A 16,005-nucleotide genomic window follows, 5' to 3' on the forward strand; every position below is an offset into this window, starting at 1 on the left:
TGTGGGTGTGTGCGTGTGAGTGTGTGTGTGTGTCTGACCGTGTGTGGGTGTGTGCGTGTATGTCTGACCGTGTGTGGGTGTGTGTCTGACCGTGTGTGGGTGTGTGTCTGACCGTGTGTGGGTGTGTGTCTGACCGTGTGTGGGTGTGTGAGTGTGTCTGACCGTGTGTGGGTGTGTGAGTGTGTCTGACCGTGTGTGGGTGTGTGTCTGACCGTGTGTGGGTGTGTGTCTGACCGTGTGTGGGTGTGTGAGTGTGTCTGACCGTGTGTGGGTGTGTGTCTGACTGTGTGTGTGTGTGTGTCTGACTGTGTGTGTGTGTGTCTGACCGTGTGTGAGTGTGTGTGTGTGTGTGAGTGTGTCTGACCGTGTGTGTGTGTGTCTGACCGTGTGTCAGTGTGTGTGTGTGTGTGTGAGTGTGTCTGACCGTGTGTGAGTGTGTGTGTGTGTGTGTGTGTGTCTGACCGTGTGTGGGTTGCGTAGCAGCATCAGTGATTCTGCTCTCCTCATCCTCTCCTGGTCCATCTCTCTGCTGATCGTCTGTTTGGTCTGGTAGGTCAGCTGTCTGTGGGGGGGCAAGCCTGGGAAACAGACCACCTGCTCCACACGCCTACACACACACACACACACGGTCAGACACACACACACACACACCCAGTCAGACACACACACACACACACACACACACACAGACGGTCAGACACACACACACACAGACACACGGTCAGACACACGGTCAGACACACGGTCAGACACACGGTCAGACACACACACACACACACACACACAGAGACACAGTTGTGTTTTAGGTGTGTGTGTATTTGTGTTTTAGGTGTGTGTGTGTGTGTGTGTTTTAGGTGTGTGTGTGTGTTTGTGTTTTAGGTGTGTGTGTGTGTTTGTGTTCTAGGTGTGTGTGTGTGCGCGTGTGTCTGTTCGTGTGTGTGTGTTCTAGGTGTGTGTGTGTGTGTGTGTTCTAGGTGTGTGTGTGTGTGTGTGTGTGTGTGTGTGTGTGTGTGTGTGTGTGTGTGTGTGTGTGTGTGACTCACGGCTCCAGAACGTAGACATATTGTCCATCAGGCGTTCTGTCCTGTCTGTAGGACAGGTTGTAGGAGATCATGGTGTGAATCAGATCAACCAGCTGCTGTTTCTCTCTGTCGCTGAACAGTTGGGGGTTCACCTGGACACACAGAAACACACACCTGTTATTCAACACCTGGACACACAGAAACACACACCTGTTATTCAACACCTGGACACACAGAAACACACACCTGTTATTCAACACCTGGACACACAGAAACACACACCTGTTATTCAACACCTGGACACACAGAAACACACACCTGTTATTCAACACCTGGACACAGAAACACACACCTGTTATTCAACACCTGGACACAGAAACACACACCTGTTATTCAACACCTGACCCCCCCTGAACAGACCATAAACCAGACTGATGCTGGCACTAAGACCTCTCAACCAGCTGTATAAGGCCATTAACCAGACTGATGCTGGCACTGAGACCTCTCAACCAGCTGTATAAGGCCATAAACCAGACTGATGCTGGCACTAAGACCTCTCTCAACCAGCTGTATAAGGCCATAAACAAGACTGATGCTGGCACTGAGACCTCTCAACCAGCTGTATAAGGCCACAAACAAGACTGATGCTGGCACTGAGACCTCTCAACCAGCTGTATAAGGCCATAAACCAGACTGATGCTGGCACTGAGACCTCTCAACCAGCTGTATAAGGCCATTAACCAGACTGATGCTGGCACTGAGACCTCTCAACCAGCTGTATAAGGCCATAAACCAGACTGATGCTGGCACTAAGACCTCTCTCAACCAGCTGTATAAGGCCATAAACAAGACTGATGCTGGCACTGAGACCTCTCAACCAGCTGTATAAGGCCATAAACCAGACTGATGCTGGCACTGAGACCTCTCAACCAGCTGTATATGTAGTTTAGGACAGATAATATCCAGTGAGTGTACCTACAGGTTGTAGTTTAGGACAGATAATATCCAGTGAGTGTACCTACAGGTTGTAGTTTAGGACAGATAATATCCAGTGAGTGTACCTACAGGTTGTAGTTCAGGACAGATAATATCCAGTGTGTGTACCTACAGGTCATAGTTTAGGACAGATAATATCCAGTGAGTGTACCTACAGGTCATAGTTTAGGACAGATAATATCCAGTGTGTGTACCTACAGGTCGTAGTTTAGGACAGATAATATCCAGTGTGTGTGTGTACCTACAGGTCGTAGTTTAGGACAGATAATATCCAGTGAGTGTACCTACAGGTCGTAGTTTAGGACAGATAATATCCAGTGTGTGTACCTACAGGTCGTAGTTTAGGACAGATAATATCCAGTGTGTGTGTGTACCTACAGGTCGTAGTTTAGGACAGATAATATCCAGTGTGTGTACCTACAGGTCGTAGTTTAGGACAGATAATATCCAGTGTGTGTACCTACAGGTCGTAGTTTAGGACAGATAATATCCAGTGTGTGTGTGTACCTACAGGTCGTAGTTTAGGACAGATAATATCCAGTGTGTGTGTGTACCTACAGGTCGTAGTTTAGGACAGATAATATCCAGTGAGTGTACCTACAGGTCGTAGTTTAGGACAGATAATATCCAGTGAGTGTGTAGCGGTATTTATTAGAGAGGGGTAAAGAAAGATTTTGTTTGGGCGCCAGGCAGGTATTAACCGAAAGGAAAAGAGTAGAATAGAGAGAGTACCACTACCAGACCCACACACATCAGCAGAAGAGACTGCCTAGAGTGTAGCCTGTTTACCAGATAGCCAGTGGAGAGAAAAGAGAATAAACACCATATAAAACCCACATCACAGCACCGGGGTAACCCAAACAAGAATACCTCATACAATAATACTAATACTGGCATAGCAATTCAACAGCAACTTCATACAAGAACGAACCCAGTCATCAACATAGGATTTGCAATAATCTGTATTATTTTCTAGTAGATGAGTGCAGAGGGTATGAATGTGGGGGGGTGTTCATCGACACAACAAAGGCCTTAAAAATGTCCAGTCTTCTCGGCCACATGTCATTAGTACATCTCAATACAGTTGACATAACAATACACAATTTGCAAGCAACCTCCCTTTTAACTGAAATGTCCAAATACTTCTGGCAGGGCAATAATAGTCCAGCTCTAATGAACTTCAATGGGAAGTGCATTGGAAAAATAGAGAGTCTGGTGCAGGGTAAAGCACTGGAACGATAGAGGGAAGAGAAAAAGAGAACAAGAGAGATCTTAGCTGTGGTCTTCAGGCGTGCAGGTGTACTGTCTGACTGTCCGATGGTTTGTATGTTAAAGCTTCGCAACAATGTTGCTACTAATCCATGCGATCCATAACGGGCGCGGTCCCAAACGAAAACAACCACGACCTAGAGCGATTACACCGATGATTGAGTTAAACACTCTATAAACTACACACGCTGAAACCAAACAAAACTTCTGCAGCACAGCACACACAATCAAACTGTCGCGCCACCAAAGAGCCCCTCCCCAAAGAGCCCCTCCCCAAAGAGCCCCTCCCCAAAGAGCCCCTCCCCAAAGAGCTCCTCCCCAAAGAGCCCCTCCCCAAAGAGCCCCTCCCCAAAGAGCCCCTCCCCAAAGAGCCCCTCCCCAAAGAGCCCCTCCCCAAAGAGCTCCTCCCCAAAGAGCCCCTCCCCAAAGAGCCCCTCCCCAAAGAGCTGAACGAGCTCTCTTTATATTCTTCTTCCTTACTGCTCATGCGCTCTTAAAGTGGCAGTGCACGGTGAAGGCTCTGTGCAGATTTCGCCACAAGTGTACCTACAGGTCATAGTTCAGGACAGATAATATCCAGTGAGTGTACCTACAGGTCGTAGTTTAGGACAGATAATATCCAGTGTGTGTACCTACAGGTCATAGTTTAGGACAGATAATATCCAGTGAGTGTACCTACAGGTCATAGTTTAGGACAGATAATATCCAGTGAGTGTACCTACAGGTCATAGTTTAGGACAGATAATATCCAGTGAGTGTACCTACAGGTTGTAGTTTAGGACAGATAATATCCAGTGAGTGTACCTACAGGTCGTAGTTTAGGACAGATAATATCCAGTGAGTGTACCTACAGGTCATAGTTTAGGACAGATAATATCCAGTGAGTGTACCTACAGGTCGTAGTTTAGGACAGATAATATCCAGTGTGTGTACCTACAGGTCGTAGTTTAGGACAGATAATATCCAGTGAGTGTACCTACAGGTTGTAGTTTAGGACAGATAATATCCAGTGAGTGTACCTACAGGTTGTAGTTCAGGACAGATAATATCCAGTGTGTGTACCTACAGGTCATAGTTCAGGACAGATAATATCCAGTGTGTGTACCTACAGGTCATAGTTTAGGACAGATAATATCCAGTGAGTGTACCTACAGGTTGTAGTTCAGGACAGATAATATCCAGTGTGTGTACCTACAGGTTGTAGTTTAGGACAGATAATATCCAGTGAGTGTACCTACAGGTTGTAGTTCAGGACAGATAATATCCAGTGTGTGTACCTACAGGTCATAGTTCAGGACAGATAATATCCAGTGTGTGTACCTACAGGTCATAGTTTAGGACAGATAATATCCAGTGAGTGTACCTACAGGTTGTAGTTTAGGACAGATAATATCCAGTGTTTGTGTGTGTGTGTGTGTGTGTGTGTACCTACAGGTCGTAGTTTGGGACAGATGATATCCAGCAGGAGAGACAGGATGTCCAGACTGAGACTAAGCTCACTGACTCTAGTCCTGATGCATGCTGGGACTTCAGACAACATGGCCGCCAGAGCGTTCCTGCTGGCTGAGGTCTTAGTTAGAGCCTGGAGAGAGAGGGGGAAGAGAGGGGAGAGGGGGAAAAGAGGAGAGGAGAGAGCGGGAAGAGAGGAGGAAGAGAGGGGGAAGAGAGAGGGGGAAGAGGAGAGAGGAGAGAGGGGGAAGAGAGGAGAGAGGAGGAAGAGAGGAGAGGAGCAAGGGGGAAGAGAGGAGAGGAGAGAGGGGGAAGAGAGGAGAGGAGAGAGGAGGAAGAGAGGAGAGAGGAGGGAGAGGAGATATGGGGAAGAGAGGAGAGAGGGGGAAGAGAGACGAGGAAAAGAGGAGAGGGGAAAGAGGAGAGGGGAAAGAGAGGAGGGGGGAAGAGAGGAGAGGAGAGAGGGGGGAAGGGAGGAGAGAGGGGAAAGAGAGGAGAGAAGGGGGAAGAGAGGAGAGAAGGGGGAAGAGAGGAGAGAAGGGGGAAGAGAGGAGAGAAGGGGGAAGAGAGGAGAGGAGATATGGGGAAGAGAGGAGAGAGGGGGAAGAGAGGAGAGGAGATATGGGGAAGAGAGGAGAGAGGGGGAAGAGAGACGAGGAAAAGAGGAGAGGGGAAAGAGGAGAGGGGAAAGAGAGGAGGGGGGAAGAGAGGAGAGGAGAGAGGGGGGAAGGGAGGAGAGAGGGGAAAGAGAGGAGAGAAGGGGGAAGAGAGGAGAGAAGGGGGAAGAGAGAGGGGAAAGAGAGAGGGGGAAGAGGAGAGGAGAGAGGAGAGAGGGGGAAGAGAGGAGAGAGGAGGAATAGAGGAGAGAGGAGGAAGAGAGGAGAGGAGCAAGGGGGAAGAGAGGAGAGGAGAGAGGGGGAAGAGAGGAGAGGAGAGAGGGGGAAGAGAGGAGAGGAGAGGAGAGAGGAGGAAGAGAGGAGAGAGGAGGGAGAGGAGATATGGGGAAGAGAGGAGAGAGGGGGAAGAGAGGAGAGGAGATATGGGGAAGAGAGGAGAGAGGGGGAAGAGAGGAGGAAAAGAGGAGAGGGGAAAGAGAGGAGGGGGGAAGAGAGGAGGGGAGAGAGGGGGAAGGGAGGAGGGGAAAGAGAGGAGAGAAGGGGGAAGAGAGGAGAGAAGGGGGGAGTGGAGAGAAGGGGGGAGTGGAGAGAGGAGGTAGAGAGGAGAGAGAGGAAGTAGAGAGGAGAGAGGGGAAAGAGAGAAGGGGAAGAGAGGAGAGAAGGGGGAAGAGAGAGGGCCGATAAATTATTATAGAGAGCTATGGCTGAAATAACAGAGGATCTAGAATAAAACCCTGAGGAACACCACATTCTATCTATCTGTTCCTAGAATAGAACCCAGAGGAACACCACATTCTATCTATCTATTCATAGAATATAACCCTGAGGAACACCACATTCTATCTATCTGTTCCTAGAATAGAACCCAGAGGAACACCACATTCTATCTATCTGTTCCTAGAATAGAACCCTGAGGAACACCACATTCTATCTATCTGTTCGTAGAATATAACCCTGAGGAACACCACATTCTATCTATCTGTTCATAGAATAGAACCCAGAGGAACACCACATTCTATCTATCTGTTCCTAGAATAGAACCCTGAGGAACACCACATTCTATCTATCTGTTCCTAGAATAGAACCCAGAGGAACACCACATTCTATCTATCTATTCCTAGAATAGAACCCAGAGGAACACCACATTCTATCTATCTGTTCCTAGAATAGAACCCAGAGGAACACCACATTCTATCTATTTATTCCTAGAATAGAACCCAGAGGAACACCACATTCTATCTATCTATTCGTAGAATATAACCCTGAGGAACACCACATTCTATCTATCTGTTCATAGAATAGAACCCAGAGGAACACCACATTCTATCTATCTATTCCTAGAATAGAACCCAGAGGAACACCACATTCTATCTATCTGTTCCTAGAACAGAACCCAGAGGAACACCACATTCTATCTATCTGTTCCTAGAATAGAACCCTGAGGAACACCACATTCTATCTATCTATTCCTAGAATAGAACCCTGAGGAACACCACATTCTATCCATCTATTCCTAGAATATAACCCAGAGGAACAAAACACCACATTCTATCTAAGCCCAGGTTTTGTGTGTGTACCTCGTACTGGCTGTGGGGGTAGTTGATGCGGGGGACGTGTGTGTGAGCAAACAGGAAGTGGAAAGCTGCGGGGAGGAAGGGCTGGTATCGCAGCAGAGAGAAGTTTTGTCCTTGCAGCATGGCCTGGGTCAACCCGTCTGAGAAGCCCAACCAATCCAGAGCCTGACACACTCTGCCAAGACCGGGGTCCTTCACACGCATAGACAGGAAGTTATCATAGAGACCCTGGGAACAGAGAGAGAGAGAAGGGGGGGGGGGGGGGGGGAGAGAGAGAGAGGGGGGGGGGGAGAGAGGGAAGGAGGGAGAAAGAGAGAGAGAGAGAGATAGAGGGGGAGGGAGAGAGAGAAGGAGGGAGAGACAGAGAGAGAGAGAGAGAGGAGTAGAGAGAGAGAGGGGTAGAGAGAGAGAGGGGTAGAGAGCGAGAGGGGGAGAGAGAGAGAGAGAGAGGAGGGGGAGAGAGAGAGAGAGAGAGAGAGGGAGAGAGAGAGAGAGAGAAGGAGGGAGAGAGAGAGACAGAGAGAGAGAGAGAGACAGAGAGAGTGAGATGGAGGAGGGACAGAGAGAGATGGAGGAGGAGAGAGAGAGAGGGGGACAGAGAGAGATGGAGGAGGGAGAGATATTAATAGAGGTTAGGTCCCAATAGCAACATGTTCTCTGATTAGATTTCTCCATTTAAAAAGTAATCTGGAACACATCTACCAGGATATACATTCTCCAGACTACATCTCATCCACATAGAGACAGATGGAGGAGGAGGGAGACAGAGAGAGAGAGAGGTTGCTGTGTCCTGCTGTGTGCTATCCTGCTGTGTGCTATCCTACTGTCCTGCTGTAATACTGTGTGCTGTCCTACTGCCCTGCTGTCCTACTGTGTGCTGTCCTACTGTCCTACAGTCCTGCTGTATACTGTCCTGCTGTCCTGCTGTGTGCTGTCCTACTGTGTGCTGTCCTACTGTCCTGCTGTGTGCTGTCCTACTGTGCTACTGTCCTGCTGTGTGCTGTCCTACTGTCCTGCTGTGTGCTGTCCAACTGTGTGCTGTCCAACTGTGTGCTGTCCTACTGTCCTGCTGTAATACTGTGTGCTGTCCTACTGCCATGCTGTCCTACTGTGTGCTGTCCTACTGTCCTACTGTACTGCTGTATGCTGTCCTACTGTACTGCTGTATGCTGTCCTACTGTGTGCTGTCCTACTGTGTGCTGTCCTACTGTGTGCTGTCCTACTGTGTGCTGTCCTACTGTACTGCTGTCCTACTGTACTGCTGTCCTACTGTGTGCTGTCCTACTGTGTGCTGTCCTACTGTCCTGCTGTGCGCTGTCCTACTGTACTGCTGTCCTACTGTGTGCTGTCCTACTGTGTGCTGTATACTGTCCGGCTGTGTGCTGTCCTACTGTGTGCTGTCCTACTGTCCTGCTGTGCGCTGTTCTACTGTCCTGCTGTCATGAGGTATACTATCCTACTGTGTGCTGTCCTGCTGTCCTACTGTCCTGCTGTGTGCTGTCCTGCTGTCCTACTGTGTGCTGTCCTGCTGTGTGCTGTCCTACTGTGTGCTGTCCTGCTGTCCTACTCTCCTGGTGTATACTGTCCTACTGTGTGATGTCCTACTGTCCTGCTGTCCTACTGTGTGCTGTCCTGCTGTGTGCTGTCCTACTGTGTGCTGTCCTACTGTCCTGCTGTGTGGTGTCCTGCTGTCCTGATGTGTGCTGTCCTGCTGTGTGCTGTACTACTGTCCTGCTGTTTGCTGTCCTACTGTCCTGCTGTTTCCTGTCCTGCTGTGTGCTGTCCTACTGTCCTGCTGTGTGCTGTCCTGCTGTGTGCTGTCCTACTGTCCTGCTGTGTGCTGTCCTACTGTCCTGCTGTCCTACTGTCCTGCTGTCTTACCGTCCTGCTGTGTGCTGTCCTAATGTCCTGCTGTGTGCTGTCCTAATGTCCTGCTGTCCTGCTGTGTGCTGTCCTGCTGTCTTACTGTGTGCTGCCCTGCTGTCCTACTGCATGCTGTCCTACTGTGTGCTGTCTTGCTGTCCTACTGTCCTGCTGTGTGCTGTCCTACTGTGTGCTGTCCTGCTGTCCTACTGTCCTGCTCTCCTGCTGTCCTACGGTCATGCTGTGTGCTGTCCTGCTGTGTTCTGTCCTACTGTCCTGCTGTGTGCTGTCCTACTGTGTTCTGTCCTACTGTGTGCTGTCCTGCTGTGTGCTGCTGTCCTACTGTGTGCTGCAGTATACTATCCTACTGTGTGCTGTCCTACTGTCCTGCTGTGTGCTGTCCTGCTGTGTGCTGTCCTGCTGTGTGCTGTCCTGCTGTGTGCTGTCCTACTGTCCTGCTGTGTGCTGTCCTACTGTGTGCTGTCCTACTGTCCTGCTGTGTGCTGTCCTACTGAGTGCTGTCCTGCTGTGTGCTGTCCTGATGTCCTGCTGTGTGCTGTCCTACTGTGTGCTGTCCTACTGTATAATGTCCTGCTGTATGCTGTCCTACTCTGTGCTGTCCTACTGTGTGCTGTCCTACTGCGTGCTGTCCTGCTGTCCTACTGTCCTGCTGTATGCTGTCCTGCTGTATACCGTCCTACTGTGTGCTGTCCTGCTGTGTGCTGTCCTGCTGTGTGCTGTCCTGCTGTGTGCTGTCCTGCTGTGTGCTGTCCTGCTGTGTGCTGTCCTGCAGTCCTACTGTGTACTGTCCCACTGTGTGCTGTCCTACTGTCCTGCTGTATACTGTCCTACTATGTGCTGTCCTGCTGTCCTACTGTATACTGTCCTACTGTGTGCTGTCCTGCTGTATACTGTCCTACTGTGTGCTGTCCTGCTATGTGCTGTCCTGCTGTCCTACTGACCTGCTGTATACGGTCCTACTATGTGCTGTCCTGCTGTCCTACTGTGTGCTGTCCTGCTGTGTGCTGTCCTGCTGTGTGCTGTCCTGCTGTGTGCTGTCCTGCTGTGTGCTGTCCTGCAGTCCTACTGTGTACTGTCCCACTGTGTGCTGTCCTACTGTCCTGCTGTATACTGTCCTACTATGTGCTGTCCTGCTGTCCTACTGTATACTGTCCTACTGTGTGCTGTCCTGCTGTATACTGTCCTACTGTGTGCTGTCCTGCTATGTGCTGTCCTGCTGTCCTACTGACCTGCTGTATACTGTCCTACTGTGTGCTGTCCTGCTTTGGAAGAGACTGTGTGTGTGTGTGTGTGTGTGTGTGTGTGTGTGTGTGTGAGAGACTGTGTGTGTGTGTGTGTGTGTGTGTGAGACTGTGTGTGTGTGTGAGACTGTGTGTGTGTGTGAGACTGTGTGTGTGTGTGTGTGTGTGTGTGTGAGACTGTGTGTGTGTGTGTGTATGTGGGACTGTGTGTGTGGTGTGTGTGTGTGTGTGTGTGTATGTGGGACTGTGTGTGTGTGGTGTGTGTTACCTGTGTGAGTTTGTCGTGCTCTCCGGTGGAAGAGGCCAGGTGAAGGATGTGCTGTAGTCTCTCGGCCCCGCCTCCTTCTCTAAGGCCCTCTTCCAGCTCCTCGCCCACACGCTTCCTATACACCAAATATGGTCAACCAGGAAGACACCAAATATGGTCAACCAGGAAGACACCAAATATGGTCAACCAGGAAGACACCAAATATGGTCAACCAGGAAGACAAATAGTTAGTTATGGCTATCAATAGCATAGTTTGTTATAATACCGTTTGATGCGCGGCAGTTGGAAGATCTCCTGCCAGAGGTTGAACAGTCCTTTATTCTGATCCTTCTGACCGATCCTCATGGACTGGACCGACTGCACGTCCAGCTGTCTCTTCCCTCGACCGTGGAGGAACTACAACACATTAACACGTCCAGCTGTCTCTAACCTCGACCGTGGAGGAACTACAACACATTAACACGTCCAGCTGTCTCTAACCTCGACCGTGGAGCTACAACACAACACATTAACACGTCCAGCTGTCTCTAACCTCGACCGTGGAGGAACTACAACACGTCCATCTGTCTCCAACCTCGACTGTGTAGGGACTACAAAGATTACGGATTGATTATGGATCCTAATTAGTTCCTGCCTATCTGATTCTACTGCTTACATCAGTTACCTGATGTGGAATAGAGTTCCATGTAGTCATGTAGTCATGGCTCTATGTAGTACCTTGTGCCTCCCTGGACAGACTTCTCTCCATCTTAACTTCATTAGGATAGGGGGCAGCATTCGGAATCTTGGATGAAAAGTGTGCCCAAATTAAACTGCCTGCTACTCAGGCCCAGAAGCTAGGATATGCATATAATTAGTGGATTTGGATTGAAAACACTCTGACGTTTCCAAAACTGTTAAAATAATGTCTGTGAGTATAACAGAACTGATATGGCAGGCGAAAACCCGAAGACAATCCAACCAGGAAGTACTATTATTTTGAAAGGCGGTTTTTTCCATTTTAAAGCCTATCCACCATACAAAGACTTAGGACCCAGTTCACGAGCTCTATGGCTTATTCTACATGTGGCCAGTCTTTATAGTTCAGGCTTTTACTCTGAAAAATGAGGGAGATACAGCACTTTCAATCAGTGGCCAGTGGAAATTTCCATTCATCAGCCATGGGCCTGATCGGGAACTCGCCTTTCTTGTTTCTCCTTTCCTATTGACTAAGCTTTTGTCTGGTTGAAATATTATTGATTATTTATGACAAAAACAACCGGAGGGTTGATTTTAAACATCGTTTGGCATTTTTCTACAAACTTTTATTGTACTTTTGAAACTTTGTCTGGACCTTGTGCATTGGGATTACTGGACAAAACGCGCAAATAAAAAGGAGGTTTTTGGTCATAGAGAGGGACATTATCGAACAAAATAAACATTTATTGTCTAACATGGAGACCTGGGACTGCCACCAGATAAAGATCATCAAAGGTAAGTGATTAATTGTAATGCTATTTCTTTTGTGAGCCCTCTCCTTGGCTGGAAAATGGCTGTATGGTTTTCTGTGACTAGGTTGCCAAGTGGTAAAGAGCATCGGGCCAGGAACTGAAAGGTCATTGGTTCGAATCCCAGAGGTGTCAAGGCGGAAAAATCTGCCGTTCTGCACTTGAACAAGGCAGTTAAACCCCCAACAACTGCTCCCTGGATGCCGATGACATAAACGTCGATGAAGGCAGCTCTCTGCATCTCTTTGATTCAGAGGGGTTGGGTTAAATGCGGACGACACATTTCGGTTTAATGTTGGGCAACAGACTAGGTTTCCCTCTTTGTTAATTGTTGCAGTCATTTCAGGCGCTGTAGTAACTGACATGTATAGTGTTGAGTCATCCACTCTGGCTTTACTCAAGGCAAGTGGCATGTCATTAGTAAAGATTGAAAAAGTAAAGGGTCCTAGACAGCTGCCCTGGGGAATTCCTAATTCTACCAGTAAGGGGCCTAGACAGCTGCCCTGGGGAATTCCTCATTCTACCAGTAAGGGGCCTAGACAGCTGCCCTGGGGAACTCCTCATTCTACCTGGATTATGTTGGAGAGGCTTCCATTAAAAAACACCCTCTGTGTTTCTGTTAGACAGGTAACTCTTTATCCACATTATAGCAGGGGGTGTAAAGCCATAACACCCTCTGTGTTCTGTTAGACAGGTAACTCTTTATCCACATTATAGCAGGGGGTGTAAAGCCATAACACCCTCTGTGTTCTGTTAGACAGGTAACTCTTTATCCACATTATAGCAAAAATCTACAAAAATCTCTGAAACTGGAAACACTTATCTCCCTCACTAGCTTTAAGCACCAACTGTCAGAGCAGCTCACAGATTACTGCACCTGTACATAGCCCACCTATAATTTAGCCCAAACCAACTACCTCTTTCCCTACTGTATTTAATTTATTTATTTATTTTGCTCCTTTGCACCCCATTATTTTTATTTCTACTTTGCACATTCTCCCATTGCAAATCTCCCATTCCAGTGTTTTACTTGCTATATTGTATTTACTTTGCCACCATGGCCTTTTTGCCTTTACCTCCCTTACCTCATTTGCTCACATCGTATATAGACTTGTTTATACTGTATTATTGACTGTATGTTTGTTTTACTCCATGTGTAACTCTGTGTCGTTGTATGTGTCGAACTGCTTTGCTTTATCTAGGCCAGGTCGCAATTGTAAATGAGAACTTGTTCTCAACTTGCCACCTGGTTAAATAAAGGTATTCTCAACTAGCCTACCTGGTTAAATAAAGGTGTTCTCAACTTGCCACCTGGTTAAATAAAGGTGTTCTCAACTAGCCTACCTGGTTAAATAAAGGTGAAATAAAAAATAAATAAATAGCAGGGGGTGTAAAGCCAACAGCAGACTGTGACCGATAATGTCAAAAGCTGCACTGAAGTCTAACAAAACAGCCCCCACAATCATTAACATCAATTTCTCTCAGCCAATCATCAGTCATTTGTGTAAGTGCTGTACTTGTTGAATGTCCTTCCCTATAAGCGTGCTGAACGTCTGTACTCAATTTGTTTACTGTGAAATAGCATTGTATCTGGTCAAACACAATTTTTTCCAGAAGTTTACTAAGGGTGGGTAACAGGCTGATGGTCGGCTATTTGAGCCAGTAAAGAGGGTTTTACTATTCTTAGGTAGTGGAATGACTTTAGCTTCCCTCCAGGCCTGGAGGGCACACGCTCTCTAGTAGGCTAATATTGAAGATATGGCAGATAGAGGACGATATTGCCACTCCTCTCATTCATTTTCCATCCCAGTTGTCACCTGTGAGTTAATGTGTACAGACAGGTGTTCCTCAGGGATCAGTGTTTGGACCCTTGATATTATTGTAATACAAGGTAGCTCTTATAATCTGGAAACACAGTGTGCAATTGGTTTGCTGTGTGTGTGTGTGTGTGTGTATGTACCTGCAGTGTGTTTATGCAGGATCTGATGTCGTTGTCCGTCTTCTCACAGAGAGCCATCAGAGTCCCCATGTCAGCCTTCATACCCTGGCCCCTGGATATCTAACCCACACATTAACATAAAGACCCCCATCATGGCTGGTCCTGACATGTCAGCCTTCATACCCTGGCCCCTGGAGATCTAACCCACACATTAACATAAAGACTCCCATCATGGCTGGTCTGACATGTCAGCCTTCATACCCTGGCCCCTGGATATCTAACCCACACATTAACATAAAGACTCCCATCATGGCTGGTCTGACATGTCAGTCTTCATACCCTGGCCCCTGACCCCTGGAGATCTAACCCACACATTAACATAAAGACCCCCATCATGGCTGGTCTGACATGTCAGCCTTCATACCCTGGCCCCTGGAGATCTAACCCACACATTAACATAAGGACTCCCATCATGGCTGGTCTGACATGTCAGCCTTCATACCCTGGCCCCTGGATATCTAACCCACACATTAACATAAAGACTCCCATCATGGCTGGTCTGACATGTCAGTCTTCATACCCTGGCCCCTGACCCCTGGAGATCTAACCCACACATTAACATAAAGACCCCCATCATGGCTGGTCTGACATGTCAGCCTTCATACCCTGGCCCCTGGATATCTAACCCACACATTAACATAAAGACTCCCATCATGGCTGGTCTGACATGTCAGTCTTCATACCCTGGCCCCTGACCCCTGGAGATCTAACCCACACATTAACATAAAGACCCCCATCATGGCTGGTCCTGACATGTCAGCCTTCATACCCTGGCCCCTGGATATCTAACCCACACATTAACATAAAGACCCCCATCATGGCTGGTCTGACATGTTGCATCACCACTTAGAAATTAAAACAAAGATTACCTCAGCCAGTCTCTGTGCCAGCGGGAAGGCTGTGTCTGGGGGAAGGCCAATAGGAACGCCTGCTGCCTCAGAGGCCTCAGGGCTGGAACATACCTGACAGGACAGAGAACCAATCAGATCACAGATAGAGATAAACCCTCCCCCCTCCATCTCTTACAGGTCGTTACAGATGCAGATGATTGGTCGGAGGAGGACCGACTCTTTTTTTCTTCTTCTTCTTTAGAGGCTCCGCCTCTGAATCCGCCCCCTGGCTGTCCTTCCTGTTCAGAGTGGCCATAGGATGCTGATGGCAGCCTGCCGACCAATCACACAGAGAGAGAGATGAGGCTAGGTGAGAGTGGTCCAATAGAAGGGCAGGGACGGAGTGGTGGGCGGGACTTACGGCGGGCGCTCCGTCAATTCTCGTCAATGATGAGCAGTTAGGCTTCTCATTGGCTCCCAGCACTGACCTCATCTGGGTCGCTGTGTCGATACGCTTCTGGAACAGCTCCGCACTGCGGTCATCACTATGGAAACCACAGCATCAAACACCCCTTAGTTATTATGGGAAACGACAGCGTCAACAACCCCTTAGTTACTATGGGAACCACAGCGTCAACAACACCTTAGTTTACTATGGGAACGACAGCGTCAACAACCCCTTAGTTACTATGGGAAACCACAGCGTCAACAACACCTTAGTTACTATGGGAAACCACAGCGTCAACAACCCCTTAGTTACTATGGGGAAACCACAGCGTCAACAACCCTTAGTTACTATGGGAAACCACAGCGTCAACAACCCCTTAGTTACTATGGGAAACCACAGCGTCAACAACCCCTTAGTTACTATGGGAAACCACAGCGTCAACAACCCCTTAGTTACTATGGGAAACCACAGCATCAACAACCCCTTAGTTACTATGGGAAACCACAGCATCAACAACCCCTTAGTTACTATGGGAACCCACAGCATCAACAACCCCTTAGTTACTATGGGAAACCACAGCATCAACAACCCCTTAGTTACTATGGGAAACCACAGCATCAACAAACCCCTTAGTTACTATGGGAAACCACAGCATCAACACCACCTTAGTTACTATGGGACACCACAGCATCAACAACCACTTAGTTGCTATGGGAAACCACAGCATCAACTTGTTGAAGTCGTTAAACCCACCTGGCGTTAATCTCCACCCACGTTGTACCCAGCATGCTTAGCGATGATGTGGGCTAGAGTGGTCTTCCCTAAACCCGGAGGACCAGAGAGCAGCACCACCTAGTGGGAGGACGACAGATTAACCAGCTATATTAACTAGTAGTATATATACTAACAGCTATATAACCT

At 48.3% G+C, this 16,005-nt stretch overlaps 1 pseudogene; it reads right to left on the minus strand.

Moving 5' to 3' along the window:
- The window catches only part of LOC118947580, a 51,863-nt pseudogene that overhangs the window by 20,915 nt on the left and 14,943 nt on the right, over positions 1-16,005 (minus strand).

Source organism: Oncorhynchus mykiss, unplaced genomic scaffold (genome assembly GCF_013265735.2).
Source record: "Oncorhynchus mykiss isolate Arlee unplaced genomic scaffold, USDA_OmykA_1.1 un_scaffold_169, whole genome shotgun sequence".
NCBI classification, from domain to species: domain Eukaryota; kingdom Metazoa; phylum Chordata; class Actinopteri; order Salmoniformes; family Salmonidae; genus Oncorhynchus; species Oncorhynchus mykiss.